The sequence below is a fragment of the Chanos chanos genome, chromosome 4 (genome assembly GCF_902362185.1).
Source record: "Chanos chanos chromosome 4, fChaCha1.1, whole genome shotgun sequence".
NCBI lineage: Eukaryota > Metazoa > Chordata > Actinopteri > Gonorynchiformes > Chanidae > Chanos > Chanos chanos.
Window position 1 is genome coordinate 7,241,145 of NC_044498.1, and position 12,051 is coordinate 7,253,195.

Here is a 12,051-nt window from a genome sequence, read left to right on the forward strand (position 1 = left end):
GGATTGTATTTTTTCCTAACCTGGAAGTCACTTTGGATAAAAGTGTCTGCAAAATGAATGAACTGAATATGAATATTTTTTTTTTTTAAGTCGTGTTTTTGTGTTTTGTGCCGCATTTAAAATATGACTTGCCGTAACTAGATTTTCCCAATTCCGCTGGCCCGTATTTCTTTCGCCTCTAAAATAAACTGCTGGCGTTACGACACCGAAATTAAGAGGCGTGGCCGTAATCCAGCAGACGCAATAAATTTAGTCAAATCCGTCCTTGGATATCCATCGCTGAATGCTTGGCTCACTGGACTCACAGATAGTTTCTTTGTTGCTTTGAGTCGTACACAATAAAAGCTGTACGTTATAAAATTCGTTTTGATCCCTGAAACGTCAAAAGCATTTTAGGACTCATTATCAGAACTGTGTGTTCTCATGTATGACAGGCCTGTCTGCCTTGGCTCCCAATGCCCCCTCCTCAATGACACATGTCTTCCTTGCGGGAGACACAATGAGTTAATGTAAAAGCTTTTATCTCTAAATTCATCTTTGTTAAGGGACGTTAGCCCCCAGGTTAGAGAAGTCTCTCCCTGCCCCACACTTACCAGACCCCGCCCCCCCCCACCACCACCACCACCACCACCACATCTGGCGTATGTAGCAGACTGCATAACTACTTTTTGGATGTCTTCATTGCCTGGGGCAGTAAACCGCTTTGCTTCTTGCAATGCCCCGTTTAGGCCCCTCTCACAGTTTAACAGAAAAACGCTGAAGTGATTTTTTTAACACATGAGTTAAAAAAAATAACTCCGTGAATCATTAAAGACAAGATATAATAAACGTAATAATAATAACATTTTAAAATACAGACAAAATGGTTTTTTGTTTTTTTTTTTAAGGAGGGGGGGAGTGGTTTTGTTTCTCCTTCTGATGCTTGGTTTGGGAGCCGCATTAATGTGCATGGCTGGTTTAACTCTACCATAGCCCCTGTCTTCTCATCTCCTCTCTATCTCTTTCATTTTACAACTTTACTCCCTCACCCCTGTTGGTTTTGTGTGTTTGCATCAAACACCTTTATCGTCTTTTCACTGATAATTTAGTGATTTACAACAACACTAACTTCTGTGAACTTAAATATAGATGGACATAGCACGAACATATCAATATTTGGACAAAACTGGACAATTTGCTTGACTTGTGCCCGGTAAACATGAATACTGTGCAGATTAAGTAGATCAACATATCTTCTTAAGCAAATTGAACGCGCTTGCCACAGAATCGTGTGTGCTCCACATTAAGAAGTCCTAGAATAACTGCGCTGGTAACATATCTAGTTAGTAGTTCTAGAAACATCAAAATTGTGAGCAAGCAAAATAAATCAACAATGCAGAAACTCAACTTTCTCTCATTAAATTTCCTTTTTTTTTTTTTTCATGTATTGACGTCGGTCGTTGAGTTATTCACGGGTGGAGCGACTCCGCATCCTCACCCTACATCTTGACTTCTTTTGACACGAGAGGTCAAGGAAATAGCCCCACTTGAGCAAAATAAATTTGTTTTGTCTTGGAAAGTGAGGGTTTGGACAACATTAATTAGTTTGCTCTTCTCTCTACACTTGGCTCATCTGTACTCATGCCTCAATAGAGTTAGCATGCCCGCGCCTGCTCTTTGCTAATTTTCCTTCACCCTCTTTTTTTTTTACTCCCCTCCCTTTTTTTCTCTTTTTTTTTTTTCCTTTTCCTCCCCTCCTCTGCTTTCAGACGTGCAGCGTGAATAGTTGCAGTTGGGGAGGGAAAAGCAGTTGGACCTGAAATGTGGGCTTTACGCGGAAGCGGAGGCAAACACGGCGTATCGTTTAGCACAGGCATTGCTTCTCTTGTTTGTGGTTGTCCCTGACATCGCCTGCGACTCCACAACACCTGTGTTTGCTCACTGGCTTTCCCCAATCTGTAAGGGAAAAGGGCCCGGCCTGTCACATGGCGACCAGATAGTGGAGGCACCATGAGAATACAAAAGACCAGGGCTTTTAGTATAGTTAATGATTAATGGGCGCCTTTTCCTGGGCTTTTGTCCTACGCTGCTCTGCAGATGATTGCTCTGGTGTAACAGACTGGCCACAAGGTTAAATACATACACAAATGGACGCATATGAAATTAATATTTTATATTATCATTACATTTCTGAAAAAAAAAAATCATATTTAACATTAATAGGTGATTGTTTAAGAAGTTGTGTAAACTGTAGTTCAAATATCTGTGGGACAAAATGCGACTGTCTGCCAACATTCTGTATTGCAGCTCAGCTTGTGTGCTGACGTCACACTGTACATTATATTGGATTCGAATAACGGCACATCAGTTGAATTGCAAATCAGGCCAAAGTCTTGGTTGAGAGAATTTGGTGTGAGAGAGTAATTTGGACGCGAAGTTTTATTGTTGGTCCAAAGTTTATTCTGCTGTGTGTTGGTTAATTAAAAGAGGCCCTTGTGTTTATTTCTTGATTCCCGGTGTCAATCTTGTGGCTGCCAAGTGTCCTAATATGGTCGAGGAAATGAAAGTCTCACAGATAACACTCCATTCAATTTGTGACATCCAGAACCACTTTGTAATTTGAGGTGTGTGATTCTGCGTGTGGTTTTGTGTGTGAGAGCATGCAAATGTTGTTGAAAATTGCTTAGACCTTTAAGCAACTTTGCTTTCTTTTTTCTCTTTCTTTTTTTTCCCATCAGAACGCGCATGGAGAGCTACATTATGGAGCACAGTGAAGTCTGAGAGATTAAAGATATGATGAAACCCCACTGAGTAAACACACTCTGTGCCGGACGGCTCTCGTGGAAGGTGAGTCTGGTCAATAATTTACAACAACATTCTCAACAGCGTTCTTACCAATAATGTCCCAAAAACAATAGCGATAAGTATTACCCGCGGATTAGCAAGCGAAGAACCTAGAACTACTCATTTCAGACGAAACTCCTGGTGACTTAGAGAAATTTAAAAGCGTTCCTTGTTCCCGCTGGGATTCTGTCAGGATTTCTCTTAATCAAATTAAACGAGGCTTCACGCTTTTACAGGTCAGTCAGTCAGGGAAACGTGTCCATGGTTACCAGGGTTATTACAGCCCCTCCATGTACTATTTATGAGGATGTTTCATTTAAATGGTGGAGAACCTGTGTTTACACAGACAAGGAGACTCATGTCTAGTTAAGTTTATAGGCCTGTGGTTCTTTATTAGGGTCCTCCCATCTAAGTGTTCTTAGGTACTGATTTTTTTATATATATATATATATATATTTACGAAACTACACGATGTGCCGTTGAGAACAGCCTCTCTTGCTTTACATGTTGCCAAGTTACTTTAAACATATGCTTCACGTCTTGTCAGCTCATGTGTTGATCTTACACAACAAGGAGCCAGACGATAACTGTCTATATATCTGCAGTAACACTGATTTTATGAGCTTAAGTATGTCTCCTTAGGTTTTATGAGAACATAGGTTTGAGTTTTGAATCACTGACTGATATATTTTTTTTAACAGTTCCATTGCTTGACATACATTGATATCAGAGTTTCCATTAAGAGTCAAGCTCAGTGAGGCATTTGAATGAACCTAAACCGACTGCTTATCATTAAACAAACCGCTGTTCCATTTTTAGATACTAGCTATCAAATTTTTTATAACACTTCCTTGGTGCTTTTGCTACAATTTAAACACGTGCTACCATAGTAATTAGTTGGAATTTTGGGGAACAAAAGTATACTTTCTACAAAAAGAAGATTGAACAAAACTACACCTGAAGTCTGCAAATGCATATGATACATTTTTCAAAGAAATTAATTATATTTGAAGACTGTTCCATACGTGACCTGTATATGGATGGCTGTACATACTTCAAGAGCAGCTTAAAGAATCTTAAAGCCGCCTTTATCCACTAGCAATGAATGTCTCAGCCAAAATTAGAACCAAAATGACATTATGGTTCAAACAAAGGTTCTCGTTTAAAGAACAGGTAAAAGATGGATGGCTCGTTAAACATTGCCTGCATACCTGACTGGTGCCACGAAGAGGTCATAACCTTTTGTCTGGAGGTGTATTGTCCATGGGTTTCACTTATGCACCATTTCTCTCTCTCTCTCTCTCTCTCTCTCTCTCTCTCTCTCTCTCTCTCTTGCTCTCCCCCTCTCTCTCTTTCATTCATTCTTATCAGCTCTTGTTCCTGTCTGCATAACCCCTGGGTGAACTGGAATGAAACTAGCTATAGAGAAAAAAAAAAACTCATGCTTTTCAAATGTTATCATTTATATAGCTTCTGCTATCAGTCCTTGGAGAATGTACCTTAAAATACACTTTTGTAGCCATGGGTATTTCTCACATCGTTTTCCATGTATCTCCTAAGCAGATGACAACAGCATCTGGCAATTCAAGCGGACACCTTTAATATGGATTCTCATTTGTAGAAGCAGTCAACAAGCAGCGATATATAGCAATATCAAAAATCTCACCATTTCCTGCACATTCTCTAAGGTGTCCACGTGTGCATAGTGTCCCTTGCTGGTTGTCGTAACCTGAACACCAAAACCAGCAGGAATGTTTGAGTCATCTGTTTCACACACCCAAGACATTGTGCTCTTTCCAGTGTTTACAGAGCCTTCGCAGTTACAACTCGAAGGACGGAAAATTCCAGAAAGCAAAGCACTATATAAGTATGAGTTTCAGATGAATTTTAAAACTGCATTCATCGGTTAAAGATTTTTCCCAATATATTCGTTTGACCTTTACCAGTCAGGAGAGACACACAAAATGGATCCAATTGTTCTTTCTCTGAGGTGTCAGTAGTTTTACTTTGACAATATAATGGGATATAAAAAATAATCCAAGGGGGATAAACGATTAATATTTCAGGACCTTTAAGTAAATATTTAGCGGTAGAAAGTCAGGAGCAAATCTAATAATTCAAACAACATTTAAAGAATGTTCTAACCTTATTAGCCTCAGAGAGATCTGTGAGGGGGCAGGCTGAGCTGTTTTGGCAAGTGCGGCTGCAGAGCTCTATACTGAAGTGCAGTTGATTTGGTGGTGTCTGAAAAAGGTGTTAAAAGACTGGGAGCAGTGGTGCATTTCACTAGCAGTCAAGCAAGAAAGGGAGAGAGGGTTCGCCTGCTCTGTAACACCCTGCCTCTACAAAACACAGGACACAGATGAGCCTGTATCCTTACCACTGTGCTTATGTTGGTCATCATTTTGAGCATACAGCTTGGTGTTTTCCTCCAAATATTAAATACCGGTATATTAAACCTGTAATGTCTTCTTTAATAGTTGTGCACATAGTAAGCGTGAATGCACTTTATTATTATTATTATTATTATTATTATTATTATTACTACTACTACTAGTAGTAGTAGTGGTGTTATGGAACCTGCCGATAAAATACGAATGTTAAAAAAAAGTGATATTTAAACTGTGTGACGAAAGTTATTGTATATTAGAATGTAAAATAAATACATTACGTCAAATTTCAAACAGTAATGAAAACTGAAAAACAGAAAATGAAGTGTTGGAGCAAGAGGGTGATGTTCACATTTTGTTGCTTTAGTTAAGAGTGCAGCTGCTGCATCCGTAACAAGTAGTAGTCTATCAATGATCTTTGTCAGCCAAATATGAGTGAACCCAGTAAAACAACACCACATTTTAGTGTCTACCATGCAGTATGGCTCCGATAAAATGTTGCTAATGTGGAACATTTCTGTTTTCATCCAATTTTAATTTTTATTCAACAGTTTTAAAATGTCCAGACACACTACAGTCTACTAAAGCAGCAATATCAGACACTGTAGATATGAATAACAGTGCGCCATCTGTGAGCTCATGAAAATCGGCACCATACTTAAAAATGATCTTACCCATTTGAAACATGTCTAAAGAGAACAAAGGTGGGCCAAGAATAGATCCCTGAGGAACATAGAGGATAATATGAAGCTGACAAGAAAATATGAGCCCAGTTTTGAAGGCAAGAGATCAGTACACTGTGGACTGTGCAGTCAAATGAAGCACTCCAGTCCGGGAGCATGAGAACTGAGGTGATGTTTGGACAAGCCCTTAGTCTTGGATCACTGACTATCAACTGGTTTTACCAAAGCAGCTTCAGTTTAAATTTTTGAAGGGATTTTTTTTTTAAGTTAGACTAAGGTAGACACCCTTTAAAGCTCTTCATAACAGAGCTATGAAGTACATAAAGCATATGACATGTGTGGACTACAGCAGGTTTGACTATTGCATTTTTTCAGCATTTGGAAAAATTCTTGCTTTTATCATGCATGTCATGGTTTTACAGTGGAGTTTTGTATTGTTCAGTTTTGTTTTGTTTATAACATTTTTCCTTTTTTTAAATGCCATGAAATTGTCTAGATTAAAACACTTTATGCAGGTGTAATACTCCATGCAGTTTTATCTCTGGCATAATTTTCGGTAATATATTTTGAATGTCATTTACCATGAAAGGGCTCTACCGGCAAATCTCTAAAATAAAAGAATTGACTGATAGTAAAACCTGCCCTGTCTATTACATAACTTCGGAATAGGGTGCTTGTATCATTCTGCTTGAAAAAAAGGGAATAACTATAACATACATTTGTGGATTTTGCAGCCTTACCAAAACAAAAGGGATTGTGACATATTTCTCTTAAGACACAGACTGTGTCAGCGAGACCCTGAGTATGGCCACCCAGAGAGTGATCAGGAGCTTTCATGAACCAGTGTGTGTGTGTGTGTGTGTGTGTGCGTGTGTGTAAAACAAAGGAAAAAAAGTGTGTGATGACTGTGATGATGCGTATTTTAAAATGAGTGTTTCTCAATTTTATGGTGTATATCCTCAGCTGAAGTGTAGCTAAAAATACCAGCCAAATCCATCATATAATCATCCATATGTCCAGTTTTCTTATTCCCTTTACTAGGGAGAATGGGCTTAGTCCCCCAGGGTCTTTCACACATACACACACATACGTACCCTTTTATTTTACATCATACCTTAAATCAATACATTTTCGACCGTCGTGGAAATAAAGCACGGGTTTGCCACTAACTAAGCCGACAAACAGTTTTCTCTGCCAGATGTGATCACATGACTGCTTGTTATAATGGAAAGCGGCAACAGCGAGCGCTAAAAAAGCACTGGACAGCTGTGGCTCTGAGCGAAAAAAACCCGCTGCTGCAACAAAAGGAGACTCCTAAGACCCTGGTGCTTGATTCATGGGAAAGCTATTGGCATGCCATTGTGGCTGCCCCTTCTGCTGAGCAAATAGTCCAAACTGTTCACTCTCCCTGTCTCCTTTTCTTTCCCTCTCTCCAACACATTGTTTGTGTCCTTGCATTTCATTCGGACTGGGGGGGGGGTGGGGGGGAGGAAGAAGATTGCTCTGAGGGCCGATGAGCAAACAGTCCGGAGAGGAGCCTGCCATCTTCTCCTCTGTTCCCAGGAGAACTAGCATTTTCACTGGGGCTCCAAGCTGTCAGAGGGTGCTGCACTTTATGTCTGGATGCTGAATTAATTGCTATAAGCTCCCTGGGTCTGGCTGTCCACAAATACTGAACGCTCTGTATAAAACCCTTCTTCTCAATGCTTTGTAAAAATATTACACCAAGTTGAATTATTTAAATTTAGTATTATTAGAGAAGAGAAGATTACATTTTTTTTAGATGCATTTTCATAAAAATGATTTAAATGTGTTTATGCCAAGCATGAGGTTAACGGGTCAAAATCTATCTTTCCCAACAATTTTGAACAATTGTTTAAATGGACATGTACGTGCTCTACACAGAAAGATTGGAGTCTCCCATTGCTATAATGTAGCATTTCTATTTGTGGTGTCCTTATTAAAATGCCAACAAACTGACAAGCAGTGAGTAAACATATGAACTTTGTTGCCTTCACTCTGAGGCCCATCAGTGGCCTGTTTGCAGTCATTCCAGTAATGAGAGATGTCAGAGATATCAAAAGACCGCTGTATGCGTGGACTATGCGTCTTGGCAGGCCTGCTTTTTTTTTTTTTTTTTTTTTTACAGATATGTAAACAGAAATCTCACAGAAAAAGATCTCTTAACGGCAGTTGGAAGGGTAAAGTTCATTGCGGTGATTCATAGTGGTGATGATGAAGGCCTGTGGTATTTGCCTATTATTTGAATGCTTCAGCCTGAGTATACTGTGAGAGAGAGAGAGTGAGTGAGTGAGAAAGATGGATGGAGGGAAAGAGGGGGAGAGAGAGGGAGAGGAGAAAGAGAGAGAGAGAGACAGAGACACAGAGAGAGAGAGAGAGTTGATTCAGTTACTGAGAGGGCTGTTTTGACATGGGCACCATTGTTAAACCTCTTACTGATGACACCCTTGTTACTCGCTCAATGTCTCCTTTGGGGGTCTTTCTATTGCTAATTGGAAAACAAGGTCCCACACAGAGGATAAATCAGAATGGGATTGAAATGGATGAAATTACCACAAAGGTTCATGCCTTTGGTCTGACATAATTAAAATGCACTCAACACCCCTGTCAACCATGAGAAAACACTGGGCACCAGGGGAGTTGTTTCAAAGGCTAACCATGTAATTCGCAAGTCACCGCAATTCAATGGAAGCTTAAATTGAGCATCAAACCAGCATTATTCTAGTAATCCTCATAACAATGTCCTATGTGTATTGAAAATGTTGATTGGCGAGTATAAAATGAAGACAGAAATTTTCCTGTAGTTTATCTTAATACTTTTTTTTCTTTTTTTTTTTTGCTGTGTGACAGTTTTCATATTGGAGCTGACTGTGACACTGACAAATGGACAGATGTAAGAATGGACAGGTGGATGGATGGATGGATGGATGGATATACTAAATTTTCACACTGCTATCATCAGTGTGTGTGTGTGTGTGTGTGTGTGTGTGTGTGTGTGTGTGTGCGTGTGTGTGTGAATGTGTGTGTGTATGTGTGTGTGTGTGTGTCTGAGAGAGCTGTGAGTTGTGAGGCGAGGCCTTTCCCTGGATGTGAAGAAGTGCTGCTGATAGGGTCAGAGCTGGTTCAGACAGCATGTCTCTCAGAGCACTCAAAGGCAGCTGTTGACACAGGACATTCAGTGAAGGGGGCCAGACCCAGAGTGTAAACGCCACCGCACCGCCCCGTGCCGACCCTCTCATGAAAGGCTCTTCCACGGCAGGAATGTAGCACCACACTGCAAGAAAGACTGACCCGACACGTTCTCTTTCTCGCTCTCTCCCTTTACACACACTCTCTCTCTCTCTCTCTGTACCGTCAGCCTGTCATGGCTTCAACTTTTCTCTCCTGTGCTCCAAAGGAAGGTACTTGCACAGGCTCTACGTTACACTGAACCATGCACATGAAAAACACTGGTTGATGATTTTGCAGTGGGCGCATAGGAGAGTCTCATTTCGTTCTGGTGTGTGGATCACCATTCAGTTTGCAGTTTGAAGCCTTAATGCTTCATTTCTCCAATGCAGCACCATTTGATTAATGATAGCAGAAAATAGAAGCGCTAATAATCTTTTTGGGATAACGGGTGCGGAGATTGACAATCCTCAGATCAGAACCCCCCCCCAAAAAAAATGAAGCAAAACTTTATGCTTACATGATGCAAGCAGGTGGTTTAAGATTTTTTTTTAAAAAAATATCAATCTTTCTGTCATCCAGTGATGATAATGCCTATTTTATTGTTGTTGTTGTTACTGCTGCCACCGCAGTGTCATCAACACTTTTCATGTCCCAACTGAGTCTAACATTAGAATTTTTTCATTAGGTTTTCAAAAACAGATTTTTTTTTTTTTTGCATGGATTTTTTTTTCTTTTCTCTTTTTTGCATGTGGGATAGTTAATTTTAAAACTAAACTTTACTTTAACATAATCAAAATGATGGTTCACAGGAATAGTTACTGATCGTGGCGGAGCATCCGCAGTCTTCCAGTAAGCTAATGAAGGACTACAGCTTCTCAGACAGACATTCTGCATCTGTCCAAGAGCCCAGTGCCACCTGGGTGTTCCAGGATCCCTTCTGTAATAGCTTCAGACAGACAGAGTTCAGAAGTGAAGAGCAGATTTAGATTAAAGAGGGCCACAATGACTTACAATACAGATTTAGTTAAGACAGCTATTGTCAAACCGAATGTCAGTTCAGTAGTTCAGTGCACGTTCTGTACAAATTAACACCAAAGGCTATACTTCCATAGCCCGTGCATACATTTCAGCAGTGGCCATTACACAAACAGTAAATGAGCTTGTGAAATGGTAGTCTAGTAACAGACTCAGGTCACTGAAGTAGAAGTATCAACAAGATACCTGCGATCAATAAAAAAGGGTGACCGAGGAAAACCGATCTAGTTTTCCCAGATTTTGTCTACTGTTCCCTATTTTCACCATGTTCATCATTTAATGGAAGAGGTCCTATTTTTATGATATATAGTAAGACATCTCAGTGTTTTCAGGGGAGCATTTGATTGTGTGTAAAAGAAGACATCATATAACCACAGTACACTGTATATTCGTCAGGGTTTAAAACATGGTCTTGCATAAATGAAGCAGCATGTGAAATAACAGAGCTTCGAAGTTTCAGCTAGTATAAAGCCTCGATCCATAAGCATTCTCCTCCGCGGAGTCAGTCCGAGGAAAGCGAACTACCTGCGTTAACCTTTTCGTGAAAAGGCCATTCGTTTATAACGACAGCACTGGAGTGGGTTAAAGGGCCACCACCCGCCCATCAAAGCCCCTGAAATGAAGTACGTGGGTATACACTCATTTAATAGCAAGTAATTGACAAATGCGAGGACCTCCATTACCTCCGTAAGGGAAGGAATCAATTATTTAAAGGCAATTACCCTGGCCATGTTCGGCACCGATCCCATTTTCGGCCGGATTTCAATTCATACAGAGACAACAAGCCATACAGATAGAGGCTTGTCACCTTTTATCCTCAAGGTATTAACTAACAATAATAATAATAATAATAATAATAATAATGATGATAATAAGAATAAGAATAAACAAAAGAGTTAAAAGGCCAAAATGTACCCACAAATTTGATCAGGTTATCTTATGTAGGCTACATGTTATTGTTGCTTTCGTTTGCCAAGGCTGTTATGTAAATACGCGTTCATATTATTAGCAGCCCAAACATGGGGAGAGAGAAAAAAAACTACACCTCTCTGGCCGGATTTCTACGCTCTGATGCTATGTCATATTACTTCACATAGCTATAAAGTGGCTCAAGGATCTAATTCAGAGAAGTCAGAAGGACTGTTGGATTTCGAATATCGTGGATTTAATATCATAAATAAAAATTAGCAATCTTTCAAATGAGATTTTAAATCTCGCCCAGGATGGAAAAACTGACAGAATGCAAATGCTGGGTTTTTTTTTCTCTCCGAACGCCACCGCATCTATGTGAGGGCAAACTGTCTCGCACCCCCTCGTACCCAAATGCTTGTTTTGCCTCGATATCAAATCATTGTGCTATTTCAAAAGCTCTCGTGTACTAACAGGTGATTAAAAAAGGACTCTATGTGCTGTTTTTTTTTTTTATGTAGGAGGTTTTTGGAACATAACAGATTGCAAGGGTAATAACAAAATATCTAAGGCAGGATAGTTGAACAATGGGGACCTTTGATTGTAATCTATAAATGATAGTTTGCTCGTTTAATGACGGAGGAGGGGCAGCTATGAAGTGCACAATGCGTAGACTGAATGTGCACCGTGGTGTTATTAGATATTCTGAAGATCATTTAGAGGGTGAGATTATTTCATCTTATCTGAAATCAGCGGAGGGGCAAACGCTAAGTGGTTGGGCAGCACCCTACATTGTAAAGGTTTAGTGCGTCTTTGTGCATTGTTCGCGGAATTCCTTTTCAACATCGCTTGGAGGCTCTGTGCGTGATAGGCTAACGAAACAAATGCCTCGATTAGAACATTCAGTGCGACAAGAAGGCATTGCGTGTAAGAGATAAAAGATGAGAATTTTGAGCAATCGCATGTTAATGAAAAATAAAATGTTATGATCACAACCGTATACATAAAAAATAACACTA